Raw genomic sequence first — 25,088 nt, 5'->3', positions numbered from 1 at the left:
TTTGAAATTTTTGGACCTAACCATTAATTTTGGGCCCGTTTCTAATTTTGGGTTATTAAGTGAGTTTATAATCGATTGTTAACACAGCAAACGCATTTTGTTTGACTTTGACTTTGGACCGGTTTGACTTTTGACTAGGACCGGTTTGACTTTGACCATCACCGTTGACTTTGAATATGGACGGTTGACTTTCACCTTTGACTTTGAACCTTGACCATGAGGTGTTGACCTTTTGTTTTGTTGTTGGTTTTCCGTGGGTGTTTATATGGATATATATAGTAATAAAATCGGATATTGTATAACTTTTTTAAATTAGCTAATTTAGTTTGGGATTATGAGGATTGATTGAGGTTGGGATATCGGATTTGGACTTGTTGGTTTATCTAAGAAAGATTTGACCTTGATGTTGGTGTTTTTGGGATGATATTGAGATGTTAGGAGACATTATATTCCTAATAATGAAATAAAATGTATGTGATAATGTTGAAGCATTTGACATGATATCATATGTTGGGATATTTATATTAATGCAATATCTTGGAGAAATGTATATACACTCCATTATTTTATATGTGGATATTTATATTTTATTTTATTTTAGATGCTATATATAGCATTATTTTATACGTGAATATTAAGCATGGTGTGGTGTTTAAGATATTGGCACGTGAAAGTATGAAATATGGTTATGAGATTAGAGTTTGGCTTAGTGCAATAAGGTAATTGACTTGCACGCGATATAGTAAAATGTTTATGAGTCATAGATGTATGACACCGAATTTGAATTGTGTTTTTTTGAATGGAGTTTGGTTGTTGGCGAGATTATTTGATATATTCCGGATTTGAAAAAATAGAACGATGATGCGAAATGTTTTATGGATTTGGCGATTACATAATTGTTCCGGGTTGTTGGGCATCCCGCCGGTGGTGAATGGAGGGTTTCGATGGAATCCATGATCTAGATTTGAGGAACCTTAAGAACCGATGGAGGAACTACATGCCTTATTTATTTGAAGGAGTTGGGGTTTTAAGCTGCGCTTTATATATGTATATTATATGTTGTAAAGTACCAGTGGGCATGTTTGCTTATCGGGTGTGTTCATTCAATGAACATAGTTGATTTTTGACAGGTTTAGTGATGAAGAAGATTGAAGATTTCTTTGCTTGTGGTTTTGCGTTAGCATTGCATCTCGGGTGTTTTGTTTTCCTCGAGGTGATATAGATTTTCAGTTGAGATAATATTATTTGCATTTTCATTTGTAAATTGTTTTATAATGAGGAGGACTTTGTTTAAGTTAAAATTTTTATTGGTTTTAATTATCCGCATATTTTAAAACCTGCTTATGGTTTTTGTGGAGAGAATCGAAGAGTCGGGGACAAATAATGTTTTTCCCAATGGAAATTCGGGTGTGACAGATGATGGTCAATTTTGGTGGTGGTGGAGAGAGAACCGGAGAAGATGACCGTTTGGGATTTGGGACAAAGCCTCTTGGGTTGTTTGTTTGGGCCAGACCTATGTGGCTTAGTCTATGGGCCAGTTTCATTTGTTTTGATTGGGCCGGTTTCAGTTCAATTTTTTGGGCCGAACCACTTAACTGTTTTGGGCCAATTTCTAATATTGTTTGGGGCCAGTCCATAGGACTTAATAGAGATCTAAATGGGTCTTTCAACATTTAGACTTTTGGGTTCTAAGGTTTGGGCATGGCCAGTTGGGTCCGAACCATGACCTTAGCCAGGAGCCCATGAACCATGCACATTTGACCTTAGCCATGAACCATGGCTACGACCCTAAACTTGTAGAACATGGAAACGACAGTTTGACTTTGACAATGATGTGTTTGACTTTGACAATGACGTGTTGACTTTGACTTTGATCGTTGCTTTGACTGTTGACTGTGGAATGTTGACCTTTTTTTTCCAGTTTTTCACATATTTGATTTTATGGACGATTGTAATAATAAAATATTGTCGAATATTGTATAACCTTGTTTGTCATTATCTAATTAAGATTTGACGTAAGTAGTGCGTAAAACATACAAATATTGGCACGTAACCAGAGGGGAATTCTGATAACAAGACTTAGATATATATGTTTTTATGAGTATTCAATTATATACGGACTTAGATTCATGGACTTTAGATTTTTGGGGATTTGATTGTGGACTGTGGACTGTTTAATTGTGCTACGTTTTATGTTATAAATTGTATGGACAAATTAAATGCTAAAATGCTGTAGAAGCTTGTATAAATTTGGTTGTCATTATCTAGGTAAGATTTAACGTTGATATTGTGTATATTTTGATCACGTGACAAGATAGAAACTTTAGGAGATATAATATTTCTAAAACACTATAAAAATATTATACAATACGTTTTGAAGCAATTGTGACATTATATAATATGTTGGGATATATATATTAAATGCAATAGTTGTGGAGAAATAAATGTATAAACCCTCCATTATTTTATCTGTGAGATGCTAGTAGAGTATTTGTGGATATTTCCCACAGGAGTGTGGCGTAGTGCAATAATATATTGGCACGTGAAAGAATGAAAGTGGTTACGAGATATAATTGAGATATTTCTAAATATTGTGGCTTAGTGCAATAAGGTATTTGACCTGCACGTGATATAGTGGAATTATTATGAGAAATAAATGTATGACACTTGAATAAATTATGTAACGGAAATCCTAGAACCTAGCTACCACAACTCATGTGATTTGCCCTGTGTGGGCGTGTGCAATTTGATTGGCCCTTATATAGGGTGTATATATAAGATGTTGATTGACCCATGTGTTGGGCAATCGTAGCCGAATGGTGGCTTGATTATTCCGTTTGCAAAATTAGAACAAACGCGCGATATTTTATGCCGAATAGTGGCAGTACTTACATAATGGCTTTCGTGTGAGGGTTATCTGGTGTGCGGCATCCCGCTCAAGGTAGTTATGCACGAAGTGGTTCATTATGTAAGGGGAGGCATGTGGATGTACATGTTCGGCGTTGGGAAGCGATTGTGGTAGCCAGGGAAACTAGGTAAGACATAGATACGACGTGAATTTTAGGGACACACAAAGAAAGCCATAATTAATATAATTATGGTAATATGTTGGTTAATGATATATCTTTAGATAGATGATTGTATATGGTTTTGGAGAAGGGTGGGTCAAACTAATTACTGGTGCAGGGACGACCCACTCTGTAATTGAGCATGAAATGCGGTACGGATATAATATGTTTGGTTGGTTATTTGTTTAGTTCGAACCTAAGGCGCCTCGATAGAGGAACTACATGCCTTATTTATTATGAGTATAGTTTGTTGTGTGGTTAGTGGGAAGTTAAGGCACCTCGTGGAGAAACTACCTGCCTTAATTATTGTACTTAAGGATGTTGTATTAGTTGTTAGAAGTTAAGGCGCCTCGGTGGAGGAACTAACGGCCTTATGGATTGTGTATATATATGTATAATTATATGTTGTATTTTAGGGCTACTCACACCAGCATTTTTATAATGCTGACCCGATTTGCATGTTTGTTTATTGGGTGTATTCATTAAATGAACATAGTTGATAAGTCTTGACAGGTTTAGTGTTGAAGAAGGTTGGTTGCTGCTTGTGGTTGGCGTTAGCGTCACTTTTCAAGATAGGTTTTGTTTTCCCTTGAGGTGATATAGATTTTCAGTCTAGACAATGTTTTTGTATTTTCATTTGTAATTTTAATTAAAGAGTTATTGAAAGGAGAGTTGTAACCTAATCTTATTTGTGAAGTTTTGTAATGAAGAGGACTTTTGTTAAATGTTAAATTCTTATTGGTTTTTAACTATCCGCATATTTAAACTGTTTATGGGTTTTTGGAAGTTGAGAGTGCGTCACACCTCGGAGATCGAAGAGTTGGGAACAAATATTATTTTTCCAAATTCTGTCGAAATTTGGGTGTGACACTCTCTCTGGCCAAAATTCACTATTCACTGGATTAGAAAAAAGAGGCAAGGAAAGCTAGATCCAAAGAAGGGGATTGGTAGATCGTTGCCCACACAACATCCAATCTGTTCTAAAGGAATACAACAGAAGATCAAGGGGTTGATTTCAGATTTGATAAAGCTTGGATTCTCAAAGTTATCTAAATCGGATTCAAAGGTATGTTTTCTATTCAAAATCGTGAGAACCCCATTGATTCTGCTGCGCGTGGGTTCTCGCGGTTTGTAGAAATATTCGTTCTGAAATAACGGTTCCTATAACTCTAACCTACAATTGATATATTTATACTGGATGACCAAAATAGTAACTACTTAACTAAGGTATGGTCTCACACTTATAGAATGTGTGAGACCGACACTACATACTTCAACAAGTTATAAACAGTTGAACACAAACCCAAATAGAACAAAAGCGAGAAGAAAGAACAGGATTATCTTAACTCTTGGAGAACAACAAATAACAGTTACCAGCAATGATTTCCATAACTCTGAAGCCACATACTTCATTTTGGCTCAAAAGTTCTCCCAGAAAAGACCCCCTCATTTCAATCCATGTCAAGCATTAGAACATTGTTAGCAGTTCTAACCTCTAACTTCCTAATGTCAAGGAGGGAAAGAGGGAGGAAACAACTTCCAAGCTCTCTCTCTATCATCTTTCTACTATGAGACTGAGTACCTCCTATTTATGGAGGGTGTTGATTTGGTTTCTTCTCGGTTTCCAGAACCAAGGTTCTCGGATGTATCTGAGCTACTATTCTCATCTTGTGAACCTTTACTTGACCATATCTTTGAAAATAACTTTTTAGACATGAGTAGCCCTTTCACCTTGGTTGTTGCAGCTTTATTAATACTTCTATTATCGCCCCCATTCTTCTCACTTCGTCCATTTCCCAACCTTAGGGAAGCAAGCTCTCCCTTGAGTGCCTTGAGTTCTTCTACTGTTGCAACTGCATCCCCGTCGTCCTCTGTGTTGGTCGTTGTAGTCCATGAGCTCCCATGGGAACCACCATTTTCTCGGGGTAGTAGAGCTCGAGGTTACCAGAATATCGGTGTAAACTCCTAGGAGAAGTGGCTGCCCTAACCCTTTAAAAATGATGACCGCACCACCACCCTGGAGAGGAAGCCGCTCATTTTGCACGACATGCATACAAGCATCTCGGCATCAACTTCTTGCAGTCCATCGGTTTGTAGATCCTTTTCCTCTCACTCTTGCTCACACCTGGGTGCTCCTGAACAAAAACATGAACAGTTGGGGCAATCAGTGAATTATCCATAATCGCTAATTTATCTTGCTATTGTGTATAACATAACAGACCGACCCCATTGTAAATAACCAAGTATACACAACAGCCGTTGACGTCATCAATTAATATGGTTTCATTAAACAATCTCTGAGCTATATGTACATAACACTTCAGAAGATCATCAATTGTGTGTGTGTGTGTGTTGTTACAATTATAAACAAAACCAAAACATCAAGAAACATACCTTGAGAAACATATCAATAGCACGATAAAGTCCGTCATGAGCTAGCCTTGAGAAGCTCGATACCATCTCAGCAAGATCAATAAACTTTGACAGAGGAAGATTTGGGTCCCTTGCAATTTCAGCAAGATATCCGTCAACTAATTTTGCCACTGTAAGGGCATCACCAATGCAGGCCCTCAAAATAGAGGGCCACATCACCATTTTAAAGGTTAGGTTGAAGGAGAGACTGGGTATGAAGGACCTCTAAATCATGGGTTCTCCAACGCAATCTTTATAATCAAAATTAAAATCCAAAGTCAATTAACAATCTGGTTTTCAATGGACTAGTGGCAAATTTTGTGACCAGAATAATCTTGAGGGTGGGTACGGTGTGGGTTCGACTATTAGCAAGAACATTTTTTTTATTTCTACACTTCCAGCCTTTTGTAACTCAAAACAGTTTAAAAAAATCAAAGTGTTGGGCGTGGGACTCGAACCTGGGAAGTTACCCATTCCAGTAACACCTTCTACCAACTACGCTAGGTTTTCACCCATTGAAATGTTTTCAGACGTATTTCTCTTTAAGTCGCGAAATGGACCAGGCCCTCAATAAATGTGATAGAAATAGAAACACTTTTAAAGGATAATAACTATAGAGGGCCATATAAAGCTTGCATTGGAAGCCCATTTTCATATTGTTCCTTTAAATTTGAAGATAGAGGGCCATATAGGGTCCCATTGGTGATGCCCTAAGCTTGGAAGTATTTGACATAAATCCTGAGCTTCTAATCTTCTGCATCTTTTCAGTCGGCGGAGGATCAATCTTTAGATTTTGCTCCTGCAATACAAACTCTTCCACTATACTCTATACTACATCAACATCATACGTCATTGTCTCAGCTTCTGGGGCTGCAATAAGTAGATCAGTAACTTAAGCTTCATCTAACTGCTGGCCTATTCTCTTAACCAACTCTCTCCTTCCCATCTCTCCATAATCGAGTAAGATTGCAGCTTTTAACATTTTCAGCATAAAACTACATGATACACTGCCTTTTTCAATGGGTAACAGCCATATAATGGACTCCACTAACGATCGACACTTGGTAACATCACAACCTTGGATGACACCCTTACTAAAGCCTGGAATTCTCCTGAGTGCATATGCTTTGAGAGGTTCTCCAGTTACATCGGCCGACATTCTTCCCTTGGTTTTGATGGTCATTATAACACGCTTGTAGAAATCAATATCGAGCTCACATAGGTCCTAAACCCACTAGTCCTTTGGCACCATCTGCTGTTTTCTGACACCATTCCAGTGTGGATCACTATTGTTCTCCGAAGGGAGCTTTTTACAATTGTAACTGTAGGACCACTTCACTTTCGATGTGTCAATTGAGGCCTTGGAAGCTATGGAGTCGATACAACGACTGACCACCTTCAGCTCCTCACACCACGGTTGCAGAGACTTTGTAGTTTGAAGAACAATAATTGAGTCCTTCCAGCTGCAGAAGATGCTGGAATTCAGGAATACTTTGATTTTGTAAATGATGTTTCCTTTCTTGACGGTCTCATGCATCTCTAGATACTCTGACGCACAGCGCACTGCAACCACACTGTAAGCATTTAGCGTAACTGTCATGCCATAACAGAACTTGGCACATATTTCAAAAGCAGCTGGTCCTCCAGGAATATTAGGTATGTGGATTTCATCGCCATTTTCATCATTTGTTGATGCAACCAACTTCTGTAAGCGAGCACTCTTGGACAGAAGGGGAAACTACAGAACCAAAATGATCACAATAAATTTTTTCAATCTTATAATATCATGAGGTAGATAATGATGATAACTTTATATTGAGTATATGATTAGGAACTTTATCAGCAAATGTTGCCAGTGGGCCAAGCCCAATTATCTATGCTGTCTAAACAAGGTGGTAATCCGGCCAAGCCCAATTATCTATGCTGTCCAAACAAGGTGGTAATCCTACCTACATTAATATCCATTCTCTCAAGATGCTCATAGTGAGCCACATCATCAAAATTTTCAAAAAAGTCCTCACTTAACAAATAATTAGTTGGTTGATTACCAAGTTGACCTTATTATATAAAAGAACCTTTTGGTATTTTCAATTGTGTCTAAAATGAAAAAGTAAACACACGCATGATTTTCCTATTCGCCGTTAGAAATACAAAACCAAATAAACACAATAAAAAATAAAAACGATGAATGCAAAAGTACATCTTTTCTCTTCATCCTCACTGAATTGATGATGATTGCATCTGTTGTCCTTAAATTGTGATGGCCTAACCAAAAAAGCTTTTTCATGTTAATTACAAGAGGCAAGCCTTGGGTGTTAGGCTTGATTCATGCTTGCCAAAGGACTGCAGTTTTTGGTGTTGTATTTGTATTTGAGTGTGGGGCAATCAATGGACTAAGCTTATTCATGCGGTTCAGACTTTCCACGCTACGCGGTTCATGTTAAAGTTTTTACTCGGTTGCTTATTTCCTTATATAATAACTGCTTGACCATTATTCACTCTCGATGGTTGTTTGACGGTAAATGAAAGGCGTTGCAGAAGTTTAGGGGAAGGACTATATACAGACCCCATATCTCTCAAGGCAAACTCCATCTCAAGGTAGACCCCATTTTTTCTCAAAGCAGACCCCAAATTTAAAATTACCGTTGGGCACACCCCCCTTGGGCCTCAAAAACTAAAAACTTTATTTTCTCTTTTCACTGTTCTCTTTCTACCTCCGGCTATTCTCTTTCTTCCTCCTCTAAAATACAACATTGTGAGCCACTTTTTTTTTTTTAAAAAATTCTTCTTCCTATGTTTAAGACGATATAATGATGAAAAATGAGTTTTAAAACGTGTTAAGCTTTTTACCATATTTGACTAAAATCGTTGGAACACTTGGGCCCAAATCGCGACCTGTGGAAGTCCTTGAATCATGTTTAAAGGCTGGGTTATCTGGTAATGTTATGTTTATTTCAATGTTGTAATGTATAAGTTTTTAATGTGTTTAGCTGATATGTGGTGATGTTTTATTGGCAGTTGCAAGATTTGATTTTTCTTCATTGAATGACCATTACCACCAGGAGACTCTTGATAATTTGAGGAAACAAAGTGTTTAAGGTAATAAGAACTTTTTTTATTACCCATTTTAACTTAACTTTTGTTTAACTGTGCTGTCTTATGGTTTGATTCTTTGTTTTTAAGATTTGGGTAATGGGTATAATCTTCATACTTGATTCATAGCTATGTAGTTAGTTTTTACTTTCGAAGTTCTTGTTTGTGTTTATGAATTTGTGAAGAAAAACGTTTTAGACCTTTTTAAAGAAAGACAGAGTAACATACTCATATTCGCACCCATCGGCCAAATATGCCCCATAGCTTCCTACAGAGGTGCGACCAAAAATAGGCCTACGCTTTGAGAATCTTTCCATTTTTGTTCCATCGGACAAATGCTCGCACATCTCTCATAGTATGTATCTCGTGCCTCACATGCAATTTTAACACTTCTCTGCAGCAATGCTTCACTATCTTCTTTTGACAAGCCTTTAGATTCAAACCCCTGAATAGTAGCCTGTGTCACACACAAAAAGATGATGGAATCTTCTTCTTAAAAATATATACTTACATAACTGAAAAAAAAAATAGACAAAGCTAGCCCAACTACCTGATAAGATGCCGTGAGAATAATATCCGCACCTGCTTCAAGGTAATCGAGGTGTACCTGTAACATAAGAGGTCATAATTACAAGCCGAAACTATTCATATGTGAATGGCAATGGAATACAGAGACATTACAGTTTGGATTAAATGAGGAGAACTGATAAGACACTTGGCACTCCAAAGAGGGTCATTAAGATCAGCACCTGCTAGTCCTCCATCAATCAAGGCGTACCCACCCGACTGTTGAAGGAAATTGGACATGCTCGACAATGGATTAACGAGTCCCAAGCTCATTTTGATAATTTTATAGGTTCTTGTTTTGGTTAGTAGTGGTCATCTATATTATTATAGTTAGCCTGAGGCTAGAAGCAAATGGGGTGACCAGAATTTGTTTTTTTCAAATGCACTTGCATTCTGCAGACTCTTTTGTGAGAATGTTAATCCTTAGACACAGTATTCTCTTTTATGTTAAAATTATCAAGCCATATTCGTATTATCCTAAGTGCCTAATGCATATAGCTAGGGTAACTTGAAGACACAGTATTCTCTTCTATGTTAAAATTGTTAACAGTTGGCATTTAACTTTTTGTACCAATTTTACTCTTAACTAGCCATCGTACAGTATGCAGTGCTCCCATTTTCCCAACTTTTTTATTCCGGGCATCGCTGAACTATGAACTATGATGCTATTATTGATGAAAACCAAGTTTAGGAAGCCATTAGAAGCTATAAGCCTATAAGTTCATGTTTGCCCACAGGAACTGGAATTGGATTCAATTTTGCATCTTGAATGTCAACTGTGTTCTGTATATAAAAAAAAGGAAAACTAACACTGTTCTACACACTTCTGAAAATGCACAGTAACTGACACTGTTCTACACACATCCAAGTAGAGTAAGCAGGAAGCACATTTGACAGTGACAAAGAGGATTTGCAGTAGTAATATTAGTACCATTTTATAATGTAGATACTAAGCAAGACTTTACTTTCCTCTGGTTTTTCTATCTTTAGCTTAATACTGTGGTGTTCAAAGATTGTCTTTTGCTCGCTCTGTTTTGGAGCAGTTTTATTTCCTATCAATGATGGTGGTAGTTCAAGAGACTACCAAAGAAGATTCCATGATCCGCTTTAAAACTTGAATCGATGAGAAATTAACTTTCCGCTTCTTTCAACACTTTCGCATGGAAATCCCAAATATTTTTTTGTAGTGTAACTTGTTAAGATCATCCGCCCCGATATGGCTAACTCGATCAATGATTTAAACAAGTGGAAATCCATCGCTTGTTACCAATGGCTTTGGTTACTCAAATGAGCACTCTATTGTTTGTTGAAAGTTCCATTATTTCCCTTGGTTGGTCACTTGGTCTACAACCGCACCGCATGTAGATTTTGTTTCCCTCATGATTTTTGCATTTGCTATTGAATGTGGCTTTGATGGGTTATGCACTTATGCCTAGTGTTTTCTTTGTGATACAGTTTCCATCTCGCATAACTCGAAAGTAGTTTTGTTCTGCCTTATGTTGTGATAGATCACAAAATGGATTTGTTTGTTATTACAAAATAGAGGGCAACAATTTTTTCTTTGCCCTTTGACATTATCATCTTTTAAGATATCTCGCAGCCCCCAAGTAATTTTGGGTTAAATCGCGAACCGGCATACCAAAGAGTAAAAACTCAATCGATTCAAACTATTACGAAGACTTGAACAATCTGTGGACAAGCAAAATAAGTACCTTTTCAATACCTAAGTTGTTATGGAGTATAAAGCCCAAACTTTGGGGACAGATGTGTATCACGAGATGTTGTCGCAATACCAGTGTCAGTCACTTCTGAAAATACACAGAACAAAGAGGAAAATGAATATGCAAAAGACGGTATCACATACTAGGATAGTACATAGTCGCATACATAAAAAAGTCCAAAATAAAATTGTATGTTACCCAATTTCTCTATTTGGCAGCATGAATTGCCCAACCTGTAGTTTTTATGATTCTCGCTTTTATGCTGAATGTGTCCGCGCTAGTTTTATGACTTTTATCTCATTTCCATGCATGTTGTGCTTGGGGTTTCACTTACTAAATTCCTTCACTTCAAAAGCTTGCATTTTCTATCTTGCATCATAAAGTTTGGGTTGTAATTGAAATTTGACTATTGTTAGCTATTGACGTATTACAAGGATAGTCATGTCGCCCCGAAAAAAGAAAGGGAAAGTTGTCTCTAAGTGTAAGACAGTCCAGTCCAACCAACAGAGGCATAAAGGGATAGTCTAACTGGAACATCTTTGTTTATATAAGTTAGTTCAATTAAACCATTCCTAATGCAGGACCTACATATTTCGTCTATGAATAAGACGGTTCATTCCAACTAACAAAAGGGGGCATAGAGTAGCCCAATGTGAACATCTACTCTTTTAAGTTAGTTAAATTGAACCATTCTGACCAACACATCTCTCTTCATTTGAAATTTGAAATTTTGACAAAATATTTCGGTACAACTTACTGTAAGGTCGGATTTCAAAATTCAAATTCAAATTTTGGGCGGGTTTCGAGATTTCACCGAAATTTAAAATCCAATTTGAAATTTTGGGCAAAAAATTTAAATTTAAATTTTGTGTTTTGAATTTCAAGTTGGTTTTGTGTTATCACTAACTCCAATTTCAATTCAATTCATGTTTTCATATTGTATTGAACATGAAATGAAGAATACAAACCAAATTACCAAAATATTGTGTTCGAAATTTTACTAAAATTTAAAATTCAAATTCAAATTCAAATTTTAAAATTTGGGCGGGAAATTTCAATTTAAATTTCATCTTCAAGACTTCAAGACTTCATATGAAAAAATAAAAAAAAATAAAAATAAAAATAAAAAACAAAAAACAAAAAACAAAAAACAAACAAACTACAAATCAATTGACCAAAAAATTTGAATCAAAGTTTTCCTTCACTATATATATGCTCTGAACCCAAAACCCAAAATCCTAAATTGAGTCATGTATTTAAATTCCAAAAATAATTTTGTGAGCCAAAATTCAATAATAAATTTTGAATTAAAGAAAAAAAAATATTGTTCAAATTTAATTTCATTCACATCTCTGTAAAGTACAAAACCTTACCTATAAACCTTAAACCCCCGAACTCAAATTCATATAGTGTAGTGGGGAAGACTATAAAATGAATATGTAACATTTAGGTGCATAAACAATGGTTAGTAATGTTTTTTTTAATTATTTTCTTAAAATAAAAATTTTGTCAGCCACTGTGAACCAAATTTGAGTGAATTACTAAAAATTGACCAATTTTGACCAACTAAACGGTTTATAAACCCAAAACCCTAAACTGAGTCATGTATTTAAATTTCAAAAATAATTTTGTGAGCCAAAATTCAATAATAAATTTTGAATTAAAGAAAAAAAATATTGTTCAAATTTAATTTCATTCACATCTTTGTAAAGTACAAAACCTTACCCATAAACCTTAAACCCCGAACTCAAAATTTCATATAATGTAGTGGGGAAGACCATAAAATGAATATGTAACATTTAGGTGTATAAACAATGGTTAGTAATGTTTTTTTAATTATTGTCTTAAAATAAAGATTTTGTCAGCCATTGTGAACCAAATTTGAGTGAATTACTAAAAATTGATCAATTTTGACCAATTAAACAGTTTAGATCAACTATCCAAAACGAGATAGGTTAGTCCAGTCCAACCCTCCAATGCAGACGGAGTTAGCCTAATCTGAACGTCTTTTATTTTAAAGTTGGTTCCAATGAACCACTCTTAAGACAGGTCCAACACAATCTCCTATCTTTCTAAGATGGTCTAGTCCAACCATCCAATGCAGATGGAGTTAGCCTAATCTGAACGTCTTTTATTTTAAAGTTGGTTCTAATGAACCGTTCTTAAGACAGGTCTAACACAATTTCCTATCTTTCTAAGACGGTCCAGTCCAACCATCCAATGCAGATGGAGTTAGCCTAATCTGAACGTCTTTTATTTTAAAGTTGGTTCTAATGAACCGTTCTTAAGACAGGTCCAACACAATTTCCTATCTTTCTAAGACGGTCCAAATTTAACCATCCAATGCAGATGGAGTTAGCCTAATCTGAACGTCTTTTATTTTAAAGTTGGTTCTAATGAAACGTTCGTAAGACAGGTCCAACACAATTTCCTATCTTTCTAAGACGGTCTAGTCCAACCATCCAATGCAGATGGAGTTAGCCTAATCTGAACGTCTTTTATTTTTAGGTTAGTTTTGATCAAAATTAAAACTCTAACTAATTTGAAATTTTGGCAAAATGTTTCAGACCAATACATGTAAACAATGAAAGTCGAAACATCAAAATTAAAATATGTAAAATGTTTGGTTCCAAAATATATAAGAAACTCAATTCCATTCTATCAAAGTCTTTACAAAAACTTTTCATCGTAAAAAATGTTTCTTCATGTATCCTCTGTAAAAGTATAAAATATTTCAAACATCTATTTGCCCAACTACACTAATTGACAAAAATTGGATCTCCTTCAAAAGCCTCCGCTTGAGCAATCCCTTGAACATTCAACCCTTGGAATGCCTCCACACGGGTTTTCACTAGAATTTCCCAGTCTTTTGCTATTTCTGGACTATTCCTACTCCAAAACAACACTATTTTTGGAATTGGGCAACTATCTTCCAAATCTAGTTTAATGTAATGATTACTATTAACATAACCGATCCCAAGCACATTAACATTATTTAGATCCACTGGGGATCTCATAGGGAGAAAGGTATAACAATATGATGTAGAGAACTGTACAAGCATAACGTCAAATCTCAACGCAAACAAATACCTAGTAATAGGCATATCCATCCATTTGTTCCTCTTGGCACGAGTTTTCTTCTTTTTCCTTATCCTTTTATTTAATCCATCAACAGCTTCCTGGGAAAATATCCTCACCTAATATATATTCCTCATTTGACATTAACTCACTTAATAACTCTTGTCTCATCTAAAACCAGTCAGTTTCTTTTCTTCCCAAAGCCAAGCAGAGAGCCCTGAAACCACAATTTCTATCGCCGACAGGGTCTTCAAAACCAACAATAAACTGTAGAAATTCACGCGGAAAACATATTTTATATCCAGATTGAGCAATGGAGCAACTGACATCAAAACTCAGTTTCTTCTTCCCCTTTGAAACATATGGTTTGGCCTTGGGCTTCGTTATAGATTGTGGAGTCACAGGTGGAGCATCTGGAGGATGCTCAATTTCATTAATGGAGCAACCAACATCAACATTTTGTTTCTTCCTCTTTGAAACATATGGTTTAGCCTTGGGCTTCGTTATAGATTATGGAGTCACGGGTGGAGAATCTGGAGGATGTTCAATTTCATTAATGGAGCAACTAACATCAAAATTTGGTTTCTTCCTCTTTGGAACAAATGGTTTGGCCTTAGGCTTCGTTATGGATTGTGGAGTCACGGGTGGAGCATCCGGAGGGTACTCAAACCATGACGGATCTCGGGTAGTTGACTACTTTTCTTTTGCTGGCCTCTTCTTAGTACAGCCCTTAGGACGGCCTTTTGGTGTAGCATCCTCCTTTGGTGGCTCCAATGATGAACTTTTAGGCGTTGCAAGTTCCATGAGCATCTTTATCATAGATCTCTGCTAGTCTTCAGAAGTCGATCCTAGTCGTTGAATAAATAAATCCATAGCTGGTTTGTAATCAACACCAATGGGATCACTAGCTTTCGGTTCAATAGACAACTTTTTCCAAAATTCATCAATTTCAGAAAGAGGTATTCTGCACCCTTTTTGTTTGAGTATCACTAGCTCATGCGCACACGGCAACTCGTGTGAAGTACGCAAAGTGTGGTTGCAAACATTGTCATTTACTCCAATGACATCTATACGTCTCATCTCTTCCAAAATCAAATCTAAAGCTCTCTTTGAAATAAATCCTCTGAGCTCACTAAAAAACTCGTTATTGTGCTCGTGCTGAAATCTAGTTAAGCTCCTCTCAAAAAAGGCTCTAATTTCGCTCATCTCAATATTGATAACTGGATGGATCAATTTCCACATTCCAAGAAAATCATGTTTGCATGTCCCCTTCAAGCTCGACTTCAATCGAGCATGCAATCCTTCCACCCTATTCGTCGTAGTGTTTCCATAGTGCTTTTATTGGTCTATCCAGTAAGCAACAAATGCTTCTTTCTAAGGCAACCATGTTCTATGCAAATATTGGATGAGCACAGGATAGTCTTTAAAAACTAATTCTATATAAGCAAACTTTCTCAAAAAACCCTCCTGTGTCTTTGACTTTACCACATTAGTCCACATGGCACAAAGTTTATTTATGTTTTGCTCGTCACTAAGAATATTTTTTCCCATTTTCAAGACACATTGGGAAATGTGCCATCGACACAACTGCTTCTTTGCATTTGCAAAGACTACATCAGATGCATTCTTCAAAGCTAGCTCCCTATCACCACAATCAACACCGAACTTCGTGCATGAGTATTTCTCGAAACCTTTCCAATGCCCAAGTGTAATCATACTCTTTTCCTTTTCCATCAACACATGACATGCAAAGGAAAGTCATATTGGTCGATGTCACTCATGCAATCTCTAACAACTTGAAATGATACTTGTTTGTCCTATACGCATAAATCCATGAGAAAATTTTGGTTAAAAGTCTTAGCCATTTGGATCGAACCCTAATGGGCCCAAAAACAATTCAGAACCTTATTGCTACCTTCTCGACGCATCTTTGTACTCCACATATCCATTTTCCCTTAACAATCTACCCAACTCTTGCAACTGTGTTCTATTTTCCATTTCATCAAGTCTAATTCTGTGTCTTGCGTTATACATTTCTCTCATGGAGGAAAAGTTTAATATATCTCTTGCTTTGACAACATTCATGACCTCTTTTGGTTTGACTCCAACTCTACTCATCTCAGATACAAGAATCATTTCCATCTTATTAAATCTTCCCATATAGGAGTGACCTTCCATAGTTTTTGCCATCCCATGATTATGACGACCACAATCAACTCTTAGTGTCCATCTATCTAAACTACCACGTTCAAAACACGCTTTTAATTTAAAAGGACAATTCATCTTTTTTTGTTCCAGTTTTTCTCCGCCTTCTCGTTTGCTTCTACCTTTTATGAGATCGAAATTTACCACCACGCCACATATCAAAATAAGTCTAGGAGCCTTCCCACCAATTGCATTTTGAGATTTCCCAAGGATTTATAATAGCTCCCACTTCACTTCCTTTATGTTGTGTCCAATCAATCAAATCTTGACGACTATCAAATACCTATAAATCAATTTAAGTATTCATTAATCCATGGGTAAGAAGGTATTAAATCAAAAAGTAAGTTTCAAAACATATATTCATCCATGCATACCATGTTGGTGTTAAAATGTTCGGTTTGATCTATGTAGTGCTCCTCCAAAAATGCATTTGAATTTTGTGAAGTCCGAAGTGCATCAATTGGTACCTCACTGTGGATCAGATAGAGGATCCTATAACATTTACAGTGAATTATAATGTTAGCTAAAAATTTCTCACAAGAAAAATATGGGATATCTATCAAAGCAACTAAGAGACGGCCAAATTAGACTGTCTAATGCTTCATAAGTCGTTCCAGTTGGGGCGCCAGAGTCTTAGAAAGTTAGTTGGCCTGGGACGTCTCGAACGTAAGACTATTCCCATTTCCCAACACTCACTATTCAAATCACCCATTAAACGGAAGAGATCGTCCTTATAGATTGAGTTTGTATAAATACTTTGTAATCACATTTTATACAAGTCGTCCTCATAATGATTTCATAATAAATTGATATTGGAATCATTATGAACAATAGTTGTATATGGAGTTACCTCGTCTTGGTCACTTGATTGAAATTTCTCTTCATTAAATAGTTCATTTTTCACATTGAAAACATCATATGCCCATTCCATTCCACTCAATGTCATTAAAAAAAATGAAAAACAAAAAGATGGGTTGTAAATAGAAATAGAACAAAAGAATTTGAAAAAGAAGATAAATATGTGTAGAGAAAGAAGGGATGTGTGGGTTAAGTTTATTTGGATCGGAAAATAAGAGGAGTGGAAAAAAAAAGTGTGGGTTTAAGGAAGGTTTCTTGAGAGAGAGTAAAAAGACAAAAGTTGAAATTTATGTGTTTTCACTTTTTAAGTTGGTGACATATCTGGTATTAAATTTTTTTTAAATGGGGTCTGCCTTGAGATATATGGGATCTGTATATAGCAATTCCCAAGTTTAGTCCCTGTAACCGGTTGCATAAGTTTTGTTCACCACTATTTTCTACGCGAGAGACGAAGACCATGCCAACCTTTATCTGCTGCTCTTCTAGGAAGGTATACATAATTCAATAATTATTATTTCGTCACAATTGATAATGTTGTTGTCGCTGTTGTTGTTGTTTTTGAGAATTTGGATTGCCCAACTTTCTTAATTAGGATTTACTTATATTTCGTCTCTCTGTGAATAGAGCACGGGGATGCCACAAACACAACCTAATAATACAGATACAACATCGACTATTTTATAGTATTTACCTTGAGAAATTTGATTATAATCATCAGGAAGTAAATTGTCACTAGCACTTGAAATCTCAACCTTGGTTCTTTCGTGTTCAGTATACCTACAATGAAAATATAGTATCAAATGTGACCAAAACATTAGGTAATCTGAAAAAAAAAAAAAAAAAGGAGGTGGTGGTGGTGGTGGTGGTGGGAAAAACAGAAAACCTGAAAGCAGGACTTTGAACATAAATGGCCTGAATCCAAGCTATTAGGACTTTCTAAAGAACAAATTCACCATAGCTTCAGTACTCATTGAACTTGTGTGGGGTGGTGGTGGTGGTGGGAGGAGTTAAACAGAAAACCTGCAGTTTAACATCCAATGGCGATCTTTATCCAAGATCTATTAGGACTGCTGCTGTCATCATCTAAAGAATTCAAATTCACCATAGCTTCAGTACTCATTGAACTTGTGTGCTCTACAGCGTAAGGGCTTTCAATTAAATGATCTGGTAGAGGCTCTTTAGATTCTGGACGGTCTCTCCCAAAAAGAGAGAGAACAAAAGGAAAGCGTTGGGCCAAACCAGATAAAATCCCATTTGTCTGCGAAACCTTTTCTCTTAGACCGCTAACCATCAGAGGGAAGAAACATCAGAACAGAAGTAACTCACAACTATGGAAACAACCAGTCGAAATGACTTCGGCTTGCAAGTTATTGGATTCTAAATATTTAAACCGTAACAGACTTTTATAAAGACCATATGTTATTGAATAACAACTTTGTGGTTTATTTGACTTGAAAATATGATACTACAATTGAGAGTTTAGTTGTTTGGGTATATATAAGTTCAGGCGCACGCATTTACATAATTCAGTTGCATGTGTTATATACTTATACTAAGTATCTTTCCTGGAATCTCTACTAAAACATAATCAAAAGTTACACTATTCATATTAATCAACATTCTCATAAGATAATGACATCTTACCCACAAACTATAACTGTTGAAACAAACAGGTTAGGCTCCAGATTGGGTTCATGAACTATAGAAAGAACAAGTTCGTTTTGCCATCCTGTAGCCTGACAGAAGGTATGCAAGAAGGTGTGAAAATTACTGTTGTCAATGACAACTGCACAAGCAAGGGTCTAGAACACTACACCATTCAGCTCCTGTAACACCACAAAAAATTACGACACGAGTTTAGCCTGACGGACAGAGCACTCTAAGTGTGCTGTTGTATTTGGCGACAAAAATGGAGATAATACAAAGAGAAACTTTATTGACAAAGACAAACCGAGGGTCACCGATTGCAGAAGGAAACTATCATGACTTCTCTAGATAGAAGACCCATCTAATAGATATTTCTACCCTCAAGAACATTTGTGGGTGAGATTTCATGGGAGAATTCACACAGGTTGAAGTAAGTGCAAAAGGAAATTCCAATCTCATATACATTCCTCACTAAAAAGTGAGATATATCCACAAAATTTTCCTGTACAGTCCAATACACCCTGAGTCATTCGGGCTACAAAGGGAAACAAAGGGTTGCATCACCTAAGATACTTGATAAAGGCTTTAATTCGTTTTTCACATGATGATTCATAAATTGTATACCCTATTGGTGAAGCATGATATAGGTCCATGTTAGCTTATTACACACAGTTATTGAATAAGACTAATGCACACTATTAACTATGTATTAAAGAGCTAATGATAGAGGTTTTCTGGACCTTTTGGAGTGGGGTTTAATGCAGGTGAGTTGTGTGTAAACTGCATATAAATCTCTAAAGGCCTTGAAATTGTGTATGATCCATAGTGAAAACATTGAAGCGGATTAGCTGTGTGAAATAGATATCTAAGGTCCATGGTGATTTGATTACAGTCCTTAAGGTGATAGGACCCCTGGTGGGTGAGCAATGTTTAATATCTACTTAAAAGCCATTGGATAGTAGTAAAAGAAAGTAATCCAAGCAAAAAGTCTTATAGTGACCCTCTAGAAAAGAGTGATTGGGACAGAATTAGAATGTTTGTTTAGTTTCTCCAAGATTATTTAGAATCAACAAACAACATATTTGGGTCTAACTATGTCAGTTCCGATATTTTGTTTCATGAGCTTATCATAGTGAGGAGTAGTTTCAAACAATTATGCGACTCTGAGGAAATCCATTTATGTGAAATGGGTTTGAGGATGGTTGAAAAGTTTGACATGCATTGGAGCATCGAAAATAAGATCAACCCGTTATTGTTAGTTGCGGTTGTTCTCGATCCTAGGTTCAAGTTGGAATATATGAGGTTTAGTTTGATGGATTTATATGAAGCCTCGAAGATCAATCCAATTGTAAGGAAAGTGAAGACTACATTATAGCGTTTGCATGAGTGGTATGCTGGGAATAGCTCAAGTATGGCATCACAGAATGGAAGTGAAGAAATTGTCTTTGACGATGAGGTCAACGACTTTGCTACTAAATGGAGAAGGTATATCCAGAAGCAGCAAAGGTTGGGAAGTGTGTCAGAGGTTGAGAAAATTTGACATATCCTCTTGAAGAAGAAAGTGGACATAAAGCTTTTGAAATTTTGGGTTGGTGGAAGAATAATGCTACCGAGTATCCATTCCTCTCTCTCCTGGCGCGGCATGTACTGGCCATTCCTGTGACTTCGGTTGCATCAGAGTTTGCTTTTAGCACAACAGGTCGTATACTTTATCCATTTCACAGTTCCTTGCGACCTAACACGGTTGAAGCCCTCATATGCATGCAAAATTGGCTCCGGTCTAATGCAAATCCGATCGATCTTCAAGCTTCAATGAAAGAAATAGAACAATATGACGCAATGGATGCAAGTACACATTTCAACAACTTTGTATTGATATCGTTTGTTTATAGTTTTAATTGGTTATTTATTTAATCAGAATTGTTCAAAGCAGCAACTTCATCATTATTATTGCAGACTTCTTCTCAAAAAGTTGAAAGTTCCATCTAACTCTATCGTGTCTTTTCAATACAACCTTCATGCCCCTGCAACGTTTTTTACATCGATCAATGATAAGTGACTATCTCATCCCCAAGACGCGGTTAGCGAGAATTATTTATTGGGGTCTTGGGGACCATATACACAACCAAACGCAGGAAAAAGGCCCAAGATCTAAATCAAATTAAGGAATGTGATAAAAAAAGGCTCAAGATCTAAATCGAATTAAGGTATGTGTTGAAAAAAGGCAAGGTCAATATTTGTTATTTGAATTATTGTGTTCTCATTTTTTTTTTTTTTCTCTTCTCTTGGTTAGCTATTTATGATTTTTAGTTATTTATTTTTTGTATCTATTTCAAAAACATGCATGTTATTGTGAGGTTCATCTTTGTTTTGCTTCTGGTAATGACCTGACTTTGTTTTGGTGTCCTTTTTCTATTTGAAGAAACGCTTATTGAGATATATTGAATTTGGGCTAGAAAGAGCATACTTCTTGACCTTTTTTTTTTTGTCATTTAATTGTTTTTTAAATTGATGATGAAGCATGTTTAAATTCTATTTTTGTTTCTAATATATTTTTTCTAAAAACATTTGTTCTGTGTTATCATTCTTATTTTTTGATGGAGAAATTAGGACATTGGAGGGAATTCAAGACATGAGTTGGAAGTTCAGTGGGCAATGCTACTAAGCAATGGTGCTCTCAAAGTGCTAAACATATGCATATTAAGGTGTTTATAACAATATTATAATTAAGAGATGGAATAGGAGACAACAGAGTGGATGACAAAATTTCTTAGGATTTAACTTCTCAAGCTCTTCCGAAATAGACCAAAGACTTATTGTAGGTATTTATTTGCACCTGCCTTGAGATATCCTGGATCATTTCTCCACGGCAACAGTGCAAACATTGGGTAGCAAGATAAGGAGATATACCTTGCATCATGAAAACCAAATGGCTAAAAAATATGATATCACTAATTATCATGTACTTACCTTTTCTAATTTTTGGTGTTCACCTGTTTAAGATCAATAAATTTTAGTCTTGGGGCACTTTATTACAGTTTAGGCTATACATGCTCCTAGGCATTTCTATGCCATAAAATATCTTGCATTCATTACTTTTCACTTCTTCTAATACAGTTGCTGCTACTATGCAACTCTGGAAGGAAATTTAAAGAGTTGGAAATGGAATTTTATGCAAGCTTCATATATGTTATGCCATCTTTGATTTTTTATTTTTATTTTTTTGTTAATAGTGGTATATCCAAGAAATAAAGTTTGGAAGCAGTGATTATATGACATGCAGCTTGAGAGGTAACTATCAATATTTCATCCAATATTAAATCATTTTGTTTTCTGATTTTTATAAATTTATTTTTTAACCTCTTCCAAATGAAATTTTGATTTTCTAATAATAAGCAAACCTTGGCTACAGTACAGGTGTAGTTTTTCTACCGAATTTTCATCAACAGTTTTTTGTTGCACACCATCAGATTTTGCTCAAGGATGGGAGGGAAACGTGTCTGCAAGTGTGAGACTTTATTTACCCATTTTGACATTGTACATTCTATTTCCTTAAATCACAAATTGAGTAGTTATTATAAGTTTCACGCCTACCTAATTTATGTCTTCCATGATTTAAATATCGATAGTGTTCTTTGTTGAAGCTCTATTTGAGACCGCTATGGTTCTATATTTCAAAACTGTAGAAATGGTTCTTTGATGGGTATTTCCATAGCTTAGACTCTACATTAATCATTTAAACCAAAGATTAAATTGAATTTTCTATTATACATATCATAGTTGATGTTAATTGCTGTTGTTTGAAATGCTTCCATACCTTTGTCGGTTATTGTCATGAAAATGTTATGTTTCTCACGCATTATAAAATTATGGAATGGTAGGAAGAATCTTAGTTTTACTTTTTATTTAAATAAAATTACATTAGACCTCAAAATCTTAAACTGGAATGTGTATGGAATTCTATTTTCATTTGTTAATGTAATTTCTATTTCTCATCAAAACAGTATTATATTATATATCTTCAATTTACTATGTAAGATGTTTGCAAGTCAATAATGGGCAGTTGAATACTTAGCATTTTTAGGAGCTCTTAGACGTTGCGGTAGCTTTTGGTTGTCCCTCCTAATAATTAATAATATAGATTTTTACTTTCTATGAAAGTTTGATTTTTTTTTTTTTCTATTCTTTAGTCATATTAATGGCTATTTTTTTTATGTGATAAGATAGTTTTAATTGTGAGTTGGACTGTTTGAGGAGTTGTCTCATAGAATGGTTCCATTAGTTTTGATCAGGCACTTTGTTACCTATACTATGGTCAGTATATATAATAGTGACAAATGTGATCATCTGTTTACTCTTGCATTTAAAATTTCTAATATTGTTTTCATCAATAATTTCAGCAGCTATAGAAGCTTAAAAAATTGAAGAACCAAATGCACTCGCTTGGAGGCTCTAGAAAAGTTGTACGGTGATTTGAAACAAGACCATTATGAGCCAACGAAAAATAAAGTGAGCCAACGAAAAGTAAAGTGAGTCCAACGTACCCTGCTTAACAAATATTATGGTTGTGATCTATATGATATATACAGTTAGAACTACCACTAAATATATTTATTTGCATTTGACAATATATTAGATATTTCATTCAAGGTTTACGCTAGACATATTGGTAACAACATAATTTAGCACAAATACAAAACCGACATGTACACAATATGCATGTTTGTTATATATATAAGCACATAGCTTAGATTTTTTGTATAGACTTTTGAATTGGTGTGATATATTGACCTTCTTTTGGCATTGTAGGATGAGTGGTAGAACAAACCCTAGGGATGCAAAGATCAATGGTTAATCACATAGCCACTTTCATAGTGCACAATGAATTGCAACTATTTATGATCATACAAGTACCAAACAATGAAGGATCACCGCAGAAAACAATTATATTATGTGGTATACCATAAAGAGTGATTAGACTATACAGATAGTTTTTTTGTATGGAAAAGCAAAAAAAAAAAAATGTGCACACTTGAATGAGTTTTTGGAGTATGTGAGAGTTTAGGACTACTAATGAGATCATTTAGTTATGTAAATGTATTGCTCTCTATATGAAATGTGAAAGAGAAATATAAAGTTGAACGTGCGGAATTTTGTCGTATTTTTGTGTCTATTGATATTTTTTTGTATCTATTTATCTACTGATATGTTCAATGGCAATGGCAGTTCATTTTATGTTTCCAATGATCATCTTCTCTTTACTTCTTCAAGCTTTTTAGTCTTCTTTTAACTTTATATTCTTTTCAAGGCAAGTTAGAAGTTTGCAACTACTTTTCAACAGCAAATATCTCCTCTTTCACCAAGTTGCAAGCATCACACCCCTTACCTTATCTTTTGTTTCATGGCTGGGATTGCATCACACAATCATTAGGTGAGGTCCTTTGGCTAGCTATGAATAAATAATAGGAAAATAAAAGATCATTGATCAATATAAGACCATGTTAAGTTCTTAGTGATGTCCACGTCTTAAAAGTTATAACTCATGTAATTTCCGTTCACTGAGAAACTTTGAATACAATGGTTTGCTAACATTGTTAAATAACATGTGAGAACTTTCTTACTCTTAAAATTGTTCTTCAATAATATTTATTTTTCTCCATTGTTATGTTAACAAGTTTGGGATTAATTTGAAAAGAATCGAACTTATAATCTTCAGTTAATTATATTTATAATTTCATAATGTTACTGTTTCGGCAAAAGCTAACGCTAGGAACTGTATATATATTATACAAATGGGCTTAAGCACATCAACCAAAATTAAAAGCCTAAAAATTAACATGCCTACACATAATGGGTTTAAGAATAGCAAGCCCGACCACAGGTCGGGCTGCATGGCTAGTACTCAATACAATTGTTATTTCCGCTTATTCTTTCATCAGTTATCTAAACAATAAAAAATTAAATACATATTATTGGATGCATGTGCATGTCCACACGCATGACCATTAGTTTCAATATCACGAGACTTCTCAGTTAAGGATGGTAGGACTTCTGTTTATCTGGAAGTTATTGTATTTTGACAATCACCAGAACTTGAGCCAGCCACTTGAAACTTGTGGCCACGGACCACATATATGGTGCACCTTCGATGATCAACTCCAGCGCTATGATTTAGAAGAATCTGTTGCGCTATGATTTAGATGAATCTGTTTTTTGTTTTGTTTTTTCCCACTAAACAAAGGAATAGATGGCTCGACATAATGGTTCCATTTTGTGAGTGTCCATATTTAAGTATTGAATACATTTGAATTTTGAAGCTGTCCATACCTTGTGCAGATAAAATTTCGCATCTCCAACATTAACAGTTATGTCAGTTGCCAGCTCAGATGCCACGTATCTCCAAACAGAAATGTTTAAATGCCAAATCAGGTTAACAGAA

General features: G+C 35.5%; 1 long non-coding RNA gene and 2 pseudogenes across 8 annotated transcripts; 1 reads left to right on the top strand and 2 right to left on the bottom strand.

The window, feature by feature from the left end:
* Window positions 1–4,378: 4,378 nt before the first annotated feature.
* LOC147489365 (phototropic-responsive NPH3 family protein NPY2-like) lies at window positions 4,379–7,218 on the bottom strand (annotated as a pseudogene).
* A 1,623-nt stretch (window positions 7,219–8,841) lies between these two features.
* Window positions 8,842–9,946, bottom strand: LOC147489364 (homocysteine S-methyltransferase 2 pseudogene; annotated as a pseudogene). Its single transcript, XR_015202855.1, has 3 exons — window positions 9,255–9,946; window positions 9,124–9,180; window positions 8,842–9,030 (listed from the first exon to the last, which is right to left on the bottom strand). The product of XR_015202855.1 is annotated as a homocysteine S-methyltransferase 2 pseudogene (transcript).
* Window positions 9,947–17,397: 7,451 nt separating this feature from the next.
* Window positions 17,398–23,893, top strand: LOC147489363 (uncharacterized). 7 transcript variants are annotated; one of them, XR_015202598.1, is made up of 6 exons: window positions 17,398–17,492; window positions 19,414–20,856; window positions 21,883–21,940; window positions 22,062–22,157; window positions 23,050–23,178; window positions 23,459–23,893. It is a non-coding gene; the product is annotated as an uncharacterized LOC147489363 (long non-coding RNA). The 7 variants fall into 7 exon arrangements; XR_015202601.1 differs by having other exon boundaries at window positions 17,402–17,492; window positions 19,783–20,856; XR_015202597.1 differs by having other exon boundaries at window positions 17,409–17,492; window positions 18,676–20,856.
* The last annotated feature ends 1,195 nt before the right edge of the window (window positions 23,894–25,088 follow it).

Source organism: Coptis chinensis, chromosome 7, assembly GCF_015680905.1.
Source record: "Coptis chinensis isolate HL-2020 chromosome 7, ASM1568090v1, whole genome shotgun sequence".
In the NCBI taxonomy this organism is placed as follows: Eukaryota; Viridiplantae; Streptophyta; class Magnoliopsida; order Ranunculales; family Ranunculaceae; genus Coptis; species Coptis chinensis.
The sequence above is the reverse complement of the archived record's forward strand: the minus strand, read 5'-3'. Positions and strand labels throughout refer to the sequence as shown.